This window comes from Crocuta crocuta, unplaced genomic scaffold (genome assembly GCF_008692635.1).
Source record: "Crocuta crocuta isolate KB4526 unplaced genomic scaffold, BGI_CrCroc_1.0 scaffold54, whole genome shotgun sequence".
Classification (NCBI taxonomy): Eukaryota; Metazoa; Chordata; class Mammalia; order Carnivora; family Hyaenidae; genus Crocuta; species Crocuta crocuta.
This window is the reverse complement of record NW_027530356.1, coordinates 896,724-914,743: the sequence shown is the minus strand read 5'-3', so window position 1 is coordinate 914,743 and position 18,020 is coordinate 896,724. Positions and strand designations below refer to the sequence as shown.

Sequence of the window (18,020 nt, the reverse complement as noted above, 5' to 3'; positions counted from 1 at the left end):
TGAGACAATTTGAAACTATTTTGTTCATTAGTAGGGTTTTTTCATGCAATAGAACAGAAAATGCATGTTACCAGAGACTGTTCATTTACCTTGTTCACCATTTTTATCCCTAGAACTAAATAGTGTTTGGAGCATAGTAGTTATTCCATACTGAAGGAATTAATGAATTAATGAATATATGTTGACATGCTAGGAGTCATCAGGAAACTAACATTTCCTTATATACCTAGATTATTCATACTTTTGAGAATATTATAAATTCTATAATACAGAATTATGGCATATAAAAACTTAAAATCCTGTGATGATTTTACCTAAGGGTATAATTTTCCAGAAAGACTAAATGACATGTATTTAAAAAAAGAAAAACCTTAGAATATGACTATATTTCAGAGTAACATCTTATTTACTAATGACTTGATCCATTTTATTGCTAGTTTGCAGTACTTCTGTTCTCCGTTGTACATTCTTTTATATAAAACATCTGTTATCTCTGTTCCACAAACTTGAACATCCTCTTAATAACTGACAGTTATAGCTGACCCTTGAACAACAGGGATCTGAACTGTGCAGTTCCACTAACACGCAGATCTTTTACAATAAATACAGCACAGTATTGTAAATGTATTTTCTCTTCTTTATAAATTTCTTAATAGCATTTTCTTTTCTCTAGTTTACTTGATTTTAGAATATAGTATATATAACACATATAACATACAAAGTATGTTAATCAATTGTTTACGTTATTGGGAAAGCGTCTCATGAACAGTAGGCCATTATTAAGTTTTGGGGGAGTCAAGAGTTATGCATGGACTTTGACCATGTGGGGGTTGGTTCCCCTTACCTCTACATTGTTCAAGGGTCAACTACTATCAAACGTCTGCTTTTCATCTATATAAACACATGCAGATACACATTAATGGAATTTTTACTAAAAGCTCAATTTATACTAAAAATATGCGGATTGATTATTCTATCTGGGGATACTGAGGCTGTAATTAAGGGTAACTGTCACCTGATATTGTTGGTACCTTGTAATGAATCACATCAAAGCCGTTCTTTTAGTTAAAAGTGGTAGAAAAATGATAGAGCAATGGCTGTATCTTCATTAATTCCTCTCCTCTTTCTTCTTCTAGGACAAAAATGGAAAACATATTATTAAAATACCAATTATATTACTCAACTAGAATATACATAAACTTACAAGGAATAAGATTTAATAGAATTTTGTAACTAGGCTTGCATTGTAATTTTCATTTAATTGTCCGTTATTCAGAATTAAACCTCTGTTTTTCTGCTATAGCTCAATTACCTACTTAGAAAGTCATTTTATTGTCAGGCAGAAATTATTCATTTCTATATATTTTTTATTTTAATTAACCATTGCTTCATGTGGGTTCTAGATTTATAGTTTGAATCTTGAAACAACAGATTTTACATGCTTTGGGTTGGATTGGAGGTTAATGATTTTAATAGCTCAGTTATAATTTAGCTTCCTCCGTGTAAGCCTGTATGGTATTTTACGCTGGTGTTTTTCTGAGCCTATATGCTCCCCACTGTCCAAAAAAAAGTAGTAATTTTATCTTTGTTCCCTGCATGATTCAACAGAATTGAAATTTAAACAAGAAAAAATAACCACATTGAGACAGAGGCAAGATCTTCCTACTCTGTAACAATATCTATTCATGAAGAAAAATGCATCACACTTCTGCCTTTTATTTCTAGGCATTCATTCATATGCCATATTAATCTAAAAAAACAGAATATACAGATATAAAACCTTTAATTATAAACATAACTGTTAATTTAAATTTTATTTTCTTTCCATATTGGCTAAACAGAATTAAATAGGAAGAAAACGTTTCTTTCAAAATGGATAAATGTATTTATTTTATGAATAATATATGGAGTGTTAATTTCTTCACAGCCTCCCATGGCCAATTTAACTGGAAAATAAATTATATTACCTGCCCTCTAATGAATGTACAAACTGTGGTATTCATGGGTTAATTTTTTAGGTCTTTGCTTCATTCATGCCTTTTTTTATTTTTAACTTATTTATTTCTGAGAGTCAGAGACAGACAGAGCATGAGCGGGGGAAGAACAAAGAGAGAGGGAGACACAGAATATAAAGCAGGCTTCAGGCTCTAAGCTGTCAGCACAGAGTCCAAGGCAGGGCTCAAACCCATGAACTGTGAGATCATGACCTGAGCCTAAATCAGTCGCTTAACTGAGTGAGCCACCCAAGCATTCCTCATCCATGTCTTTTGTACAGTACAATGTAAATGTTGTACCATTGTAAAAAAATTAGTTTTTACTAGTTTTCGCTTCATGATTTCCTTCATTCTCATAAAACACTGACAGATAACTGGAGTGTAATCAAAACTTAGATTGTTTTGTACTTGAAAGATTTTCTTTAAGGGAAATTAAAATTGATGAATATATTGAAGCTCTAATACTCATGCTATTATGTTAGTAATGTTCCATATTTTATAAAAAAATTATATATGATTAATTAACTCTTTAATTATATCAAGAGCACATGTAGCCAGTTTGTTACTGATTGAATTGAGACATTGGCTAGTGAGGTTAGATTTATCTTCTCACTTTCAAGCACTGTATGAAATAAGTAAAAAACTGATTATATCTTATTCTTTATCACTAATATTTTGCCTCTTCCTCCTCTTCCCTTCTTCCTCCTCCTTCCGCCTTACTTTTCCCCTCCTTCTCTTTTGCCTCCCTCCCCAGGCCCCATTTTTAATTTGTACCATTTACAGTAAGGAAAACAGCACCTCTCTAGCCACTTAGTGTTTGTCAGTACATCTTGACAAATACTTGTACTATTATTTTTTAAAGTTTATTTATTTATTTTGAGAGAGAGAAGAGAGAGTGGGTGAAAATGAGAGAGAACTTCAAGCGGGTTCCACACTGTCAATGCTGAACATAATACAGGGCTTGAACTCTCGAACTCTGTGAGATCACAACATGAGTCAAAACCAAGAGCCAGACACTTAACTAATTGAGCCACCCAGGTGCCCCAACACGTGTTCTACTTTTTAAAAGTTTATTTATTTTGAGAGAGGAATCTGCAGGAGNGGGGTGGGGGGGTGGGAATCCCAAGCAGGTTCTACACTGTCACTGTGGAGCCTGACATGGGGCTTGAACTCAGGCATCATGAAATCATGATTTGAGCTGAAATCAAGTGTCAGGTTTGTAACCGACTGTACCACCCATGGGACCCCACCTGTACTATTTTTACTCTTGATCTCTTGAATATGGAATAATCCCTATTGGATTATCATTATTGCTTCAGTGCTCTGTGGAAAAAGTGTGTTCATATAGCTGCATTTTAACTAGATAAAAGTTAATAACAAATTTTAATAATTAAAAAGTATTTAACTGAATTTAATGTTCCCAAAGTTTGGAATTTTTATTGCTGTTTTTGATGGAGTCATATAAATTTGTTAAGGTAAGTTTTATAAATATATATTATAAAAGCTTTCAATTTCCATTGAAAAATAAATACAGATGTATATAAAGAAAAAAGTCAAAGCTCTCTGCTTATCATCTTTAAATGTTCACACAGAAAGCAGTACTGATAAGTGTATACTTCCATAGTTTTTAACTATATATACAGACATATCCATGCAAATATAAACACATAAATATATATTTTAAGTAACTGCATCATAAAATGCAGACTACTTTAAAACCAGATTTTTAAATTGGATACTTTTTCACAGATATCTGTATTTTTTAAATTATTTTAAAATTAAATGCTTAGGCAAGTATTATAGGTATAGTAAGCGACATAGATACGCATTCATATTATTGAAATTATATGCTTTTTATCTTTAACTACAAAATGGAGGAGCGTAGCAAAAACAAAAACCTCAGCGTGGTTCAGGTGAAATTGCATCATATTGAAATAGGTGATTTATTTGAAATTCTAGAAGTTGCTATTTTGGGGGCTTAGATTCTTCATTTGACAAATATGCATGAGGTGAGAAGACATTGGTCTGGTTAGTGCCTGAAAACCTGTAATGATAGCACTTTATGATTCCACAATAAAGGTTATACACATAATAACATCAGTGGTGATAGCTATAGTGGAATAATTTGTAAATTGTATTGTTTATTAAAATATCATTTTAATATAACCTTAATGTTACCCAAAGTAGCTGTATTCTGAATAAAATAGAACTTTTTCTTTCGTGCACAGTTCTAAGCTGTGTGGTAGTTTCGTTGTCAAAGTTGTCAGAGATCTAGGCTCCTTCTTTGTCATTCTGCCATCTTGAACAGTAGCCCCCACTGCATGGACCATAAAGGCTGTTCTGGCTCCTACTCTCATGGCCACCTTCTAGCCAGCCAGACGAATAAGATGAGAAATAATGTGCTCTCTCATACCCTTTAAAAGCATTGTCCAGGGGCGCCTGGATGGCTCAGTCAGTCAAGTGTCCAACTTTGGCTCAGGTCATGATCTGAGCCCACTGGCTGTGCAGAGAGTGCTTGGGCGTCACTCTCAATCTCTCTTTCTCTCTCTCTCTCTCTCTCCCAAATAAATAATAATAAAAATTTTTCAAAAATTAAAAAAAAAATAAAAGCATTTTACAGAAGTTGCATACCTTTCTACTCTATTCCATTAGCCAGACATTTACCGCCTGGTTATACCTAACTCCAGGCAAAGCTGGGATACAAAGTGAGGATTCTATGTGTTCAGCAAAAACTTTTAAAAATGATATGAATGGATATGAGGGACAATATTTCTGTCACATATTGACATTGTCGTGAACAGTTTGGAAAAGGTTTTGAAATGCTTTATCTTACTTGATAAGGAGGACCAAGGGTGATCCAAGATGGATGTTTTAATATTCATGAAATCTATGATTTTATAAAGAAAAATGATGTGTCTAAGAGATTCTTGTATTAGAAATTAACATATCCTCTTTCACCCTGGTAATTTATCTCTCATGTCAATTATAATTTGACTCTTTTCATCCTTTGTGTATGCCACCACTCCCCCAATGCCATTAGTAGAAAATATGTGATTGTAACAGTAGAATTGTCCTATCTTTCCTACTCCTCTTGATTAAATCACTTAACTTCATTTTATCTTGGGTTTTTCTACCTGTTAAAGGCTGAGCACAACTATTTCTGGAGATATGCCTAGAGAACTATTACATAGAAAAAAATAAAGAAAATTACAAGTATTAAGTAATTTGATAGATTCTATGCCTAAAGGAAATAGTTATAGCCACCAATTATGTATTGCCTACTATGAACCAGGAACTCTCTTAGATCCTTTAAATATATCTCATTTCATTTAGTCTTTACAGCAACCAACCATATAGTTCATTTCATAGTTTCTGTATTTTACATTTGAGGAAACCAAAGATCAAGAGAGGTCACATGATATACCTACAGTATCACTTCCACCATGCTCAGGCTTTGCTATTTCAAGCTTTTGGGGGGTTTCTTCTTTTACACTTTTGAACAAAATACTAGAATATCCATCTGAATTGGTTTACTGTAGTGAGTTACCGTGTGAAATTATGTCAGATACTCATGAGAGTAATAACTCTATAGTGTGTAATAACTAAATAGTTCTAAGGCTGATGATATTTTCTAAGACAGATGATATTAAAATCAAATACTTTAGTTCCTTCTCCTGAAGATCATCCCTGTCACACTATTTTTGTACTCATTTAATGACTGACAAGTGATGTTGCATAAAGTCCACTGCACTCATTGTTAACTTGAATTGTCATCCATCTTAGTACAGCCCTTTGTGAAATTAGCATCGAAACCCAAGGATAGCCCGGCATGTGCCTGGTCTGGTTGAGTGCATGCTGGGGCCTATAAAGACATGGATGGAGGTTGAATTCTCATTTCGGTGAGTATTACCTTGTAAGGTGGGCAATGTGCACTGACATGGAAACCCAGAGATGGTTTCATCATGGCTAATGACAGTGTACCTAGCTGGTAGGTAATTGCAGCCCTTCAACCTACAGTACTTCACTCTTCATGAGACTAATGTTTATTCGGAACAGTAAATATAAGGTCTATGACACCTTTAAAGTTACGCTTAAATGTGTTCTGGCCACTGATGAATGACGGTAGCTGTTTCATGCCTTGCTAAACATACTTGGTTTTTCACAAGCAGTAGGTTCGGAAAGGAGAAGCATTCACAGTGGGTGCTAGAAAAGCACACATACTAATTTTGTAAAATCTAGCTCAGACTGGTGTCCACTTCTTCAGGGGATGATGTTAATAGTTCAGCGATCCAATCTTGACTCTCATAAATGCTGAGCACCTGGGGGCTGGGGTGTTGTCTCTGCATCCAAATCTGCACTCTGTTTGAGCTTTGTTTCTGACAAGAAAGCTAAAGAATGTGGCTCACTGGCCCTTTTGGAAACACTGTGAGATAATGCACTTTTAAAAATTCCTTTTCTGGGGCGCCTGGGTGACTCAGTTAAGCGTGTAACTCTTGATTTCAGCTCAGGTCATGATCTCCCAGTGGTGAGATCAAGGACTGTGTTGGGCTCTGCACTGGGCATGGGGCCTGCTTAAGATTCTCTCTCACCGTCTGCCCCTTCCCCACTTGCATGCTCATGCATGCTCTTTCTCTGAAGAAAAAAAATCCTTTTATGTCTAAATTAATCACAATGGACTTTATTATTTGCAACCAAGAACCTTGAAACTACATCCATGAAACCTGATTAAAAGTTTAGAAAGTGAGATTCAGTTATTCATTGGATCAGATGTTTGCTTTTTCCATTTATTAATTCTCTTGGCCCTTCTTGAGTAAATAATTGCCTTATTTATGATATTATTTTGAGCACCAACTGCATGTATGCCTTTTTATTAGTTCCTGTGGGAGGTTAAAAACAAATACATTAGACAGGGATTCTATTTGCAAGGAATTTGTATCAAGTTGATTCAACATGCTAGAAAACACAATGTGGCCAGTGCTGTGGAAGAAGTACAGAGAAGTACTTTGCTATGTATAAAGAATCAGAAGAGAGAGAGTGATAGATAGTCTCTATTTCAGAGAAAAAGATAGTCACCTCTCTCAGAGAAAAGATGGCATAGGATATGGGACTGAACATTTGGAACAATTGGGGCAAGAAGATGAAGAGATACATATCTATCTTCGAAGATACCTATCTCTTCAGTAGAGAAGACATGAAGGAAAGAAAATATATGGCATATATGAGCAACAGGCATAGTTAGTTTTAATGCATCATAAATGGACCCAAAAAGGAACAAAACAAGAAAGGCCAGATCACAGAGCTTTCACTTTATGCCCTGGCATTTTGACTTTAATTTGTAGACCTGAGAGAACTCTTGAAGGATTTTGAAAAGGGAGCATTTTGAAAAGGTGTTATTTTATACATTTATTGGCTTAACTGACATTGAATGGGAGAAAATATTTGCAAATCATATGTCTGATTAAAGGCTAATACCCCCAAAATATACAGAACTCATACAACTTAATAGCAAAAACAAGACAATATAAAACAAAAACAATCAATTAAACATGAGCAAAAGGTCTGAACAATTTTCTGAAGACATACAAATGGACAATAGGCACATGAAAGGATGCTCGATATCATAAATCATCAGGGAAATGCAAATCAAAACCACCATGATATATTACCTCATACCTGCTAAAATAACTGCTATCCAAAAGAAATAACAAATAAAATATTAGCAAAGATGTGGAGAAAAGAGAACCTTTGTGCACTGTTTGTAGGAATGTGAATTGGTGTAGCCACTATGGACAATAGTATGCAGGTCCCTCAAAAAGTTAAAAGCAAAATTACCATATGATACTGCAGTTCCACTTCTGAGTATTCATCCAAAGAAAATGAAAACACCAACTAAAAAAGATATATGTACCCCAATGTTTACTGTGGCATTATTTACACTAACCAAGACAATGGAAGCAACCTAAGTGTTCATCATTGGATAAATGCATAAAGAAATGGAATATTATTCAACCATAAAAAAGAAGGAAATCCCAGAGAATAAATTTTAAAAGTACTCATCACAAGAAAAAAATTATAACTATTTTTGGTGAAGGATGTTAACTGGTTTGTTGTGACCATTTCACAATATATATAAATAATGCATCATTAAACTGTACACCTGAAACTAATATAATGTTATATGCCAGGTATATTGAAAGAAAGAATGGAAAAGAAGGATGAAAGAAAGAAAGAAAGAAAGAAAGAAAGAAAGAAAGAAAGAAAGAAAGAAAGAAAGAAAGAAAGAAGAAAGAAAACTATGCCATTTGAGACAACATGGATGGAACTTGAGGGTATTAAGCTAAGTGAAATAAGTGAAACAGAGAAAGACAAATACTGTATAATCTTGCTAATATGTGGTCTAAAACAAACAAACAAGCCAACAAACAACAACAACAAAAGTCTGAGGCCATAAATACAGGGCACAGGGTACGAGAGGTGGTAAGAGGGGGAGGAGAACAAAATAGGTGAAGGAAGTTAAGCCTCCAGCTAAAAGATAAATAAGTAATGGGGACATAATGTACAACGTGGTAACTATAGTTAATACTGTATGGCATATTTGAAAGTTGCTAAGGGAGTAGATTTTAAAAGATTTTATCACAAGGGAGAAAAATGCAATAGATTTATTTGCATTCATCTTGTATCTTGAAACCCTGCTGAACTCATTTGTTAGTGAATATATCTTTATTGCTTTCCTTAGCATTTTCTACAGATAAGATAGATCTTGTCATCTGCAAATAGGGATATTTTTATTTTGTTTCCTTTCCAATACGGATTTCTTTCTTTTTCTTGCCAATTGCTCTGGCGAAACTTCCAGGAAAAGACTGACTAGAAGTAGCAAGAATAAACCTGGAGTTCATGTTTTTCACTAGTAAGCTTGATGTTAGTTGTTCATTTTTCATAGATGTCATTTATTAGGATGAGGAAGTCCTCTTCTCATCTTAGGTTTGTTGGGTTTTGTTTTGTTTTGTTTTGTTTTTTAGTATTTTTGTTATGAAGGCCATAACAAAAATCTGTATTTTTGTTATATGTATATGCCAGGGATTGGAAATTGAAGACACTGAACATGTTATGCAAAAATCAAGGCCAAAGGTGGTGATGGTCTAAGTTAGATCACAAAATACAGCACATAGATGAGACAGATATTGAAGAGATTAAAATGATAAGTACTAGGGACTGAGTTGACAAGGGTGAAGTGCAGAGAGAGGGAGGTGCCCATGTGGCTACCTGAGGGTGTTAAACATGATAGAACATGCTTAAGAAGAGTCTGGGTTAAAATCTTCGCTTGACTCTCAATTATCGGATCTTAGCCAAGCAACCAAGCCTCTTTGTGGCCTCATTTCCTTGGCTATAAAATGCTGATAATAAGAATTGCCTGACAGATTTTCTGCGAATATTAAACACATCCTCATATGTAAAGTCTTAATCCCTGGCTCTGAGTGTTACCTCCAATTATCATTATTCCAAAAGAATCTATTTTGGACCTTACTTTATGAACAAAGACAAATGTATAACCATCAAATTGGTATTTTCCAGCCAAAAAGTAGAATACAAATAATTTTCTATTCACAGTGAAATGGAAAAATGCATTGACTTCATTGGTGCCAAGTATTATTTATCATAGATGAGGTAGGGAACCTCTATCTTTTGAAATGATATGTTCACATTTTCAGGGCAACAGCTTTTCTTCCTATCCAAAACCCTGACTATTAATGAGCAGACAGCACAAAATAAAGACTCAGAAATGTTTAGAAATAGGTATCCAGTTAATATATGTAAAATTTGTCTATAGAGAGTAAAAATGCATATTAAATAAATCTAGTGAAACATAACCATAGTTAAATTGTCTCACACTTGCCTAAGATGTGCACAGACCTGCTAAACAAAAGGAATAAAACGTCTCATCTCTAATAAACTACTGAAGTTAATCAGCTTCAACATATTTTATTTTTGAACTTTTCTTTTATCTGAGTCCAGAATAGCATCTAATTAGAACATAGAAAATGGTGATACCTTGGATTATTTTATTTAAAATGGCTACATTTAATCCTTATCTCAACTTCTATGTTCATATAGCTGCTTAATACTGTAGAGTAATTCTTTAAGAAATATATTTGAACATTATTCAGAAATCATAATTTAAGAAATGGACTAAATAAAGCCTATATGCCCAGAAGAAAAATTATCCCATATAAAATAAGATTCAGGTCACATATTTATACTTTGCATTGAGAAGTGTATAACTTGTTTTCATCTGAAACTAATAGGGATTAAAACCTTAACAAATGTTTTCCTCAATAGGCCCAACTTTTCTCTTTCTAATCGAAGTTTATTTTAAATGTCACCAATTTTAAACTAGTTTGGAAAATTTAAATAAATATAATAGCATATCAAATGAAATTGTTTATGCAATGTACTTTTTATCTAATGTAGTTGCATCAGGAAAAAATATATATCATAGAATATGATACAATTATAGTGTTTCAAATTCCAAAATAAACTCAATAAAATTTACAAAAGGAATACTGAGAATACAGATGAAGTGAACACTACTATTAGAAACAAAGGAAATAAAAGAATTCAACTTTCTACAAGCAGTTTAGATTTAGGTTTCAAGAACTTAATAAAGGATACGTTAAAAAAGAAGACTTCTTTGGGAGTCTGTATTACTAAAATAATCAGAGACATTGACAATGACGTAAGTTCAAAACTGTCTAGAAATTACAAAATAAAAAAGAATATTTTATGTATTTATAATAAATATCCTTGTTGTAGCTAACTATAACATATAAATATTGAAATTATCCTATACAGTGAACTCTTGGACAATGCGGGGGTTGGGGTGCCAGTCTTCTACACAAAAACTATGTATAACTTTAGTTCCCTCAAAATTTAACCACAGATAGTCTACTGTTGACTGGAAGCCTTTCTGATAACATCGTCAATTAACACATATTTTGTGTTACATGTATTGTACACAGTTTTATTACAATAAAGGTAGAGAAAAGAAAATGTTATTAAGGAAATCATAAGGAAGAGAATATACATTATAGTATTATACTATATTTATTGAAAAAATCCACAAATAAGTGGACCCATGTAGTTCAAACATGTGTTGTTTAAGGATCAACTGTATATTCCAAAATAGGGACATAATAGTACAATAGGATGAAACAGTTAGCAACTATTCATTAATGGTTTATTTAAAGACATTTCATTGACTTAATGAAACTATTCACTAATAAAGTAAAAAGGAACAACAAAACGCTAAATATTTCCTGTTCTAATTTGTAACATTCATATATTTTTATCTGCATGTTTTCTCACTTATGGTTAGTTATAAGAAATCTTTTTCTCTGAGGTCCAGGACTCCTGAAGCAAATGTCATGTTACAATGCACAGTTTTTAGTCAACTAAAGAATTTCAAGCCCAGAAGTCTTAAAGATTAAATTGATTTAGCAATTTGGTTACCACATACCTTTAAAGACCAGTAGAAGTTTAGAAATGCTGATGCATAGGAGCACATGTACCCCAATGTTCATAGCAGCACTCTCAACAATAGCCAAAACATGGAAAGAGCCTAAGTGTCCATCAACGGACAAATGGATCAAGAAGATTTGGTTTATCTATATAATGGAATACTACATGGCAATGAGAAAGTATGGAATCTGGCCAAGTGTAGCAACATGGATGGAACTTGAGAGTGTTACGCTGAGCGAAATAAGTCAGGCAGAGAAGGACAGACACCATATGCCTGCACGTATAGGTGGATTAGGAGAAACTTAACGGAGGACCTGGGGGAGGAGAAGGGGGAAAATAGTTGAGGAGAGGGAGGGAGGAAAACCATGAGAGACTCTTGAATACTGAAAACAAACTGAAGGCTGATGTGGGGGGAGGAAGGGGGATGATGGACATGGAGGAGGGCACTTGTTGGGATGAAGACTGGATGTTATATGGAATCCAACTTGACAATAAATTATGAAAGAAAAAAAAAGAAATGTAAAACTTTGACTGGCTTTTAGCTGTGTTTTAGGAGGCCCAGGGAATTGTTGTTGCTCTGCAATCCATAGCTCCTGGACCACCTTAGATGTGATCAAGGAATCCTTCTCTTGTTGCCTTGCCACTTGTGACTAATGTAAGAACTAAATCCAGTTGTCCCCATAAAATGGAAGGCCTCATGACCATCTTTCTATAACAATCGAAAGTAAATATGATCTGCACTGGACCTGGACTCAAGACACCACCCTATACCTAGACCTGCTGATATAAATGTAGCTCCTCCTTCAGTCAAACAAGAACAGGTAACTGTGGGGTTCCCTATACTCACTTTTCTGTGCCAATAGCAAAAAGCCCTGCATTTGTCAGTCTGGGCTATTATAACAAAATGCCATACTGGGGTGCTTTAAACAAATAGACATTCCTTAAAGTTTAATTGTAAACAATTAAAAATTTCTTAGAGTCCTGTAGGCTAGAAAGACCAAGATCAAGGTGCCAGCTTGGTCACGTTCTTAGTGAAGGCTCTTTTCTTGACTTGCAGACAGAACCACATTTTCATTGAGTCCGCACTTGTAGCAAAAGAGAGAGAGATCTAGTCTCTTCCTCTTCTGATAAGGACACTAACCCCATCATGGGGACCCCACACTCATAACCTCATGTAAACCTAATTATCTCCCCAAACCTCATCTCCAAATATTATTATCACATTAGGGGTTAGGGCTTCAAAATAAAAATGTTGAGTGGACACAAACCTTCAGTCCATTACACTAGGGCTCTTTTTTGCTCTTCCATAACATGGGTCAGAAAACTGAGAGCTGTCAATAAAGCTTGTATGTTTCAACAATATTCTGTGAGCTCATTGTAAAGACTCAGAAATTTTGAGAATAAACTGCTTCTGAATGTACTTCTAGACCTAGAAATGTATGTCAGACAGGACATATATACATATAGATAGATGCGCAAATAATAGAAAGAAATCATCGGCATGTTTCTTGGAAGTGAAATTACATGCAAAAATTTTCTCTTAAACTATTCTAATTTAAAAAGATAATCATAGGGGCACCTGGGAGGTGAAGTAAGGTAAGTGTCTGGCTCTTGATCTTAGCTCAGGTCATGATCTCAGAGTATGTGAGTTCGAGCCCCACATCAGGCTCTGCACTGATGGTGTGCAGCCTGCTTGGGATCTGTCTCTCCTCTCTGCCCCTCCGCAGCTTGTGCTTGTGCTCGCTCTCTCTCTCTCTCTCTCTCTCACACACACACACACACACACACACACACACTCTCACACACACACACACACACACACACACACACAACACATGCACAAAATGAATTTAAATTTTTGTAATTAAAAAATAAAAATCATAATCATAAAATATATATAAATCCAATGACAAAGTGTCTGCTACAGCTGTTAAGGGCTGGAGATTAGACTTAGGTCTATGGTAAAATCAGCCATGTTAAACAAGGGATCTGTTAAATAGATTACAAATGCATTATTTCTTTGTATTTTAGGTTCTGAAAGTTTCACATAAGGCATACTAACTGGCACACCAGTTTACATCATGCTAATACCAGATCAACTCGGAATTCTGTCCCTGACAGTGGCAATGAGAGTTACCTCATACATCATACAGGACTTCTAGCATTTCTTTTGGAGACCAAGTATAACGGAAGTGAGACATATTAAAAGATGTGAGATGTGTGCGTGGCATTTACCTGTCATCATCTTTAATTCAGTATCATTCCATACTTAAACACAAAGATTTAAATTTACTTGCACTATGTTCAGATGAATAAAATAAAGTAGCCCTTTATTATGTCTCTAAGTTACTTGACCTTTCTCTTGAGCCTCCTGAACCTCAGAGGAGGGGAAAAAATCTCATTCAGTTAATCAAATAGTCAGCTCAATGCAATAATGGAAATAGTCACCTTAAGCAAGATGCTCAATTTTCTCATTCTACTTCTCTTTTTGTTTTCTTATCCTGGATGACATCTGACATATAAGAGAGATTTTGTACTAGAGAAGAAAATTTTCTGCCGTTGTTTTTAATCATTGCAGCATTTTCTGATTACATTAGCTACCTCTCTCTTCTCCCTGCCTAGTGAGTGCTCACCTTGTTGCTATTTTTGGTTCCAGAGTAAAGTTTGTTTCAGGCCTTCCCATCTAGGCTTTGTCAGAGCCTGGTCTTTATCCCCAGTAACCCAGCCTTCTCTGCATTCATAAGTGACAGAAATCTCTCTAAAGCTTCCCCACACCTTCTGTCTAGACCATGGCCATGATGTCCTCTCCTCAGCCTCTCCAGGGTCCTGGGAAGGCTCTGACTGCTTCCTGTACACTGTGTCCCCCATGAGAAATGGGAGTCCCATCCATGTAAGACAAGAACTAGGTGCGGTGTAATACAGGTAAACATTAATCCATCCTTTCCTTAACAACACTGAGATTCCAAGTTTACTTGCCATGGAGCAAGTGACCAAGGTCATGGAGGCACAGGATTCGGGGGTAAGAACTGGGAGAAAGAAGAAACTAACATTAAAGGAAATGTCTCCAAATTCTAACTCTCATATGAGCAAAGTATCCTTCCCTTTCCTCCTTTTCTTTTTTTTAATGTTATTTCTTTATTTTGTGAGAGAGAGAGAGAGAGAGAGAGAAAGAGAGAGAGAGGGAAACACAGAGGGAGAGAGAGTGAAAAGGGGCAGAGAGAGAGGGGGAGAGAGAGAATCCCAAGTAGGCTGCATGCTGTTAGGATGAGATCATGTGAGATTATGACCTGAGCCAAAATCAAGAGTTAGTCACTTAACCAACTGAGCCACCCAGGTGCCTCCCGTCATTTTCTTTTTAATGCACCTCGCTTCTCTAGACTAAAACTCCAAAAGAAGAGAAAATCAGAATCTATTTCCCTGTCCTCTCTCTCTCTTTCATCTCTTATTCTTCTTATTCCTATGACCTTTATATTACTGAAAGGAACAAGAAACTCTTTTTATAAATTTTGTGCCTTTTCTCCTACCATATTCCTCCCAATCTCAATGCATTGCAACACTATCAATCAACTAGGTATGCCAGAAATCTAGGAATCATCCTTGACATTTCTTTTTTCCTCATTCCCCATTACTAATTCTACCAAGTCATTTTGACTGATCCTTATAAGAGTCTCTGTTTTATTAACACCTCCATTTCTACTTCCCTCAATAACTTACTTCAAGAAATAACCATCATCTTCTGTCCATACTATTGCAGTAGTCTCCTAATTGTTCTTTCTGCAACTACTTTTTTTTCTAAGTATAGCTGATATACAATGTTATATTAGTTTCAGGTAGACAAGAAAAATTTTTGACAACTCTAAACATTGTGCTAGGCTCACCACAAATGTAACTGCCGTCTATCACCATATGCTTTTACATTACCATTGACTGTATTCCCTTTCGTGTACCATTTATCTCCATGACTCATTCATTCCAGAACTGGAGGTCTGTGCCTCCCACTTCCCTTCCCCATTTTGCCCATTCTCCAATTACTCTTCCCTTTGGCAACCATCCATTTGTTCTGTGTATTTATAGATCTACGTCTGCTTTTCGTTTGTTTATTCATTTATTTTGGTTTTTAGTTTCCACATACAGGTGAAATCATATGTTATTTGTCTGTCTTTGTCTGACTTATATCACTTAGCATAACACACTCTAGGTCCATCTCTATTGTTGCAAATATACAATGGAATATAACTCTACCATAAAAAATAATGAAATCTTGCTATTTCCTGCAACTACTTTTGCCCTCCACCACTTGTACTTTGTAGCTGGATTGCTTTTTAGAAACTTTTTGCTCTCTAAGGCTCTCCCTACTTAATTCCTGACTCACCTCATACCATTTATTTCTTCACTTTCTATGCTGGCTGACCCATATTGACTTTTGATGCATCTTGAATGATTTCCTTCATTGTTCCTGATTCACTCTAACTCATTCTTCAGATCCGATTTAATTCAGATCTGATATAATTTCTTCAAGGAAGCCTTTCTTGAATTTGTTGGACTAGATGAGGTCCCTTTACTATAGACCATTAGAACATTTTTTCACAGCACAAAATAGTTTGTAATTATATGAGGTAATTTATTTCTTTGATAGCTGATACACTGTTAGTTCTATAGTGGTAGGGATCATATCTATTTGGGTTTTTATTATTATATGTATTACTATATTTTTATTAGTTCTAACATTCTTTTAGAATAATGAATATAATGGGTATTTAATAACTGTTAAATAAATTAAATAGTAGTGACATGATTTTGAATTTGATTCGATGTGGAATATAAATAATATGAAGAAGTCAAAGATGATTGTAAGTGATAAAAGGCTTGTACACATGATGTTCTTGTGTCAGATATTAAATATTTTGCTTCCCAAGTCACAAAGATTGGAGAAAATATTTTTATGCTGACCTTCACCGAGTTACAATTGATATTATAATTATTTTGAGGTTTATCATGAACTTTAAGTCATTAAAACTGAAATTAAGCACTTTCATGTGCTATGTGTGTATGTACACACATATATAGTAGATGGGTCATGAAAATCTAATTATCCAGAGGTACTTCAAATGTTATGACATAAATATATACGTGATCAATCCCATTTTCCACGTGATATGAAAATAAATAATCTAAAATTTTCTGTATTTTCTAATTGTGTAGATTACCAGTTAATCTAAAAAATAAAGATGATTATATGCAGTAATGTAATTGATTTAGTATTACTAATTAATTCAGTGATAACTTCACAGTACTTGAAGAGATTCAAATTATTACATGAAATACTAATTAAAATAGTTTTGACAGCTGATAATAAAGTCTTCTTTGATTATCTTGCCCAAATTTTATAAATTTGTGCTTTTTAAATAGTGATACTGGGAAGAGATTAAGTGGTAAAACTAATTTTTGTAAATGACACTAAGATTTTATTACTGTGCCATTTTTAATTTCATAAGAATATGTTAGTTTTAATTTGATCTGAGATTAAAATACATGACTTTTTGAAGAGTTTCCCTAGTAACTGTGAAAAGTTGTTTCCATTTTATAAGGCTATTAAAATGTTGAATCTGCGAATTTAAAAAATTATCGAAGGGCATATTTGCCAAACTCCAGGAAGTCAAAGATCATGTCACACAGCATAAATTTCAGTTTTATCACTACTTAAAACATATCATTTAAACATTTTCCAAAACTGGTAGTATTTCATTTTACACATACACACACACACACACACACACCATAATAAACAGACTGTATGATATTAAAATTGACCTGAGTATATTTTTCATTTCCAAATTAGATTCAGATGAATTTTTTCAGGAGTGCTCCTGTTTATATATTTTAAAAGGTTACACATAACTCTTACATAAGTAAGGATATGAAGTTTGCCTTCTTAGAAAGTGTTTTTCCCATTAAAAAACAAACCAAAAAACAGATGCACCATTGCCTGTTTCACAGTCAGAGCCAATCTGAAATGGCTGATGCTAGCTCAGGGAAGTCATAAAGAGATCAAATGACTTCTGGGCCAATGGAAAGCCCTACTGTCTAACTGCTTTTCAGGCCAATTTGAAGAAGTAATTAGACTTACTGGAAGCTTGTGTGAATAATGCTGCAAGTACAATTATGAATGCCCAGACATATTGCGTTCAATATAGAAGACCCTGTCTACTGATTCTGATAGGATAGATGCAAAATTCAAGAACTTGATATAAGAAAGAGTAAAATGATGGTGATGTTATGATATCTTAAAAATTGTGGTTCATTTCCGGAATAAGTGTCATTAGGTGAAAAGCCAGCTATTAGTCAACTGAAATATAAACATGCTGTTCTCCTATCTGTCTTCAGCACTCAGCTTTTCTTGGTCTAAATGTAGACAAATGACTGTAAATCTAAGGAGTTTACAGATAACAATAGAAACGTCTTCTAAGAACTGAAAATCAATAAACACATGGCAATTGCAGGCCATTGTAA

General features: G+C 34.5%; 1 long non-coding RNA gene across 1 annotated transcript in view; it reads right to left on the bottom strand.

Moving 5' to 3' along the window:
* LOC144233056 (uncharacterized) overlaps nt 1-18,020 on the bottom strand; it is a 389,651-nt gene that overhangs the window by 309,839 nt on the left and 61,792 nt on the right. Inside the window, exon 2 of the long non-coding RNA XR_013335579.1 lies at nt 1,032-1,129. This is a non-coding gene — a long non-coding RNA (uncharacterized LOC144233056). The remainder of the gene's footprint in view (nt 1-1,031; nt 1,130-18,020) is intronic.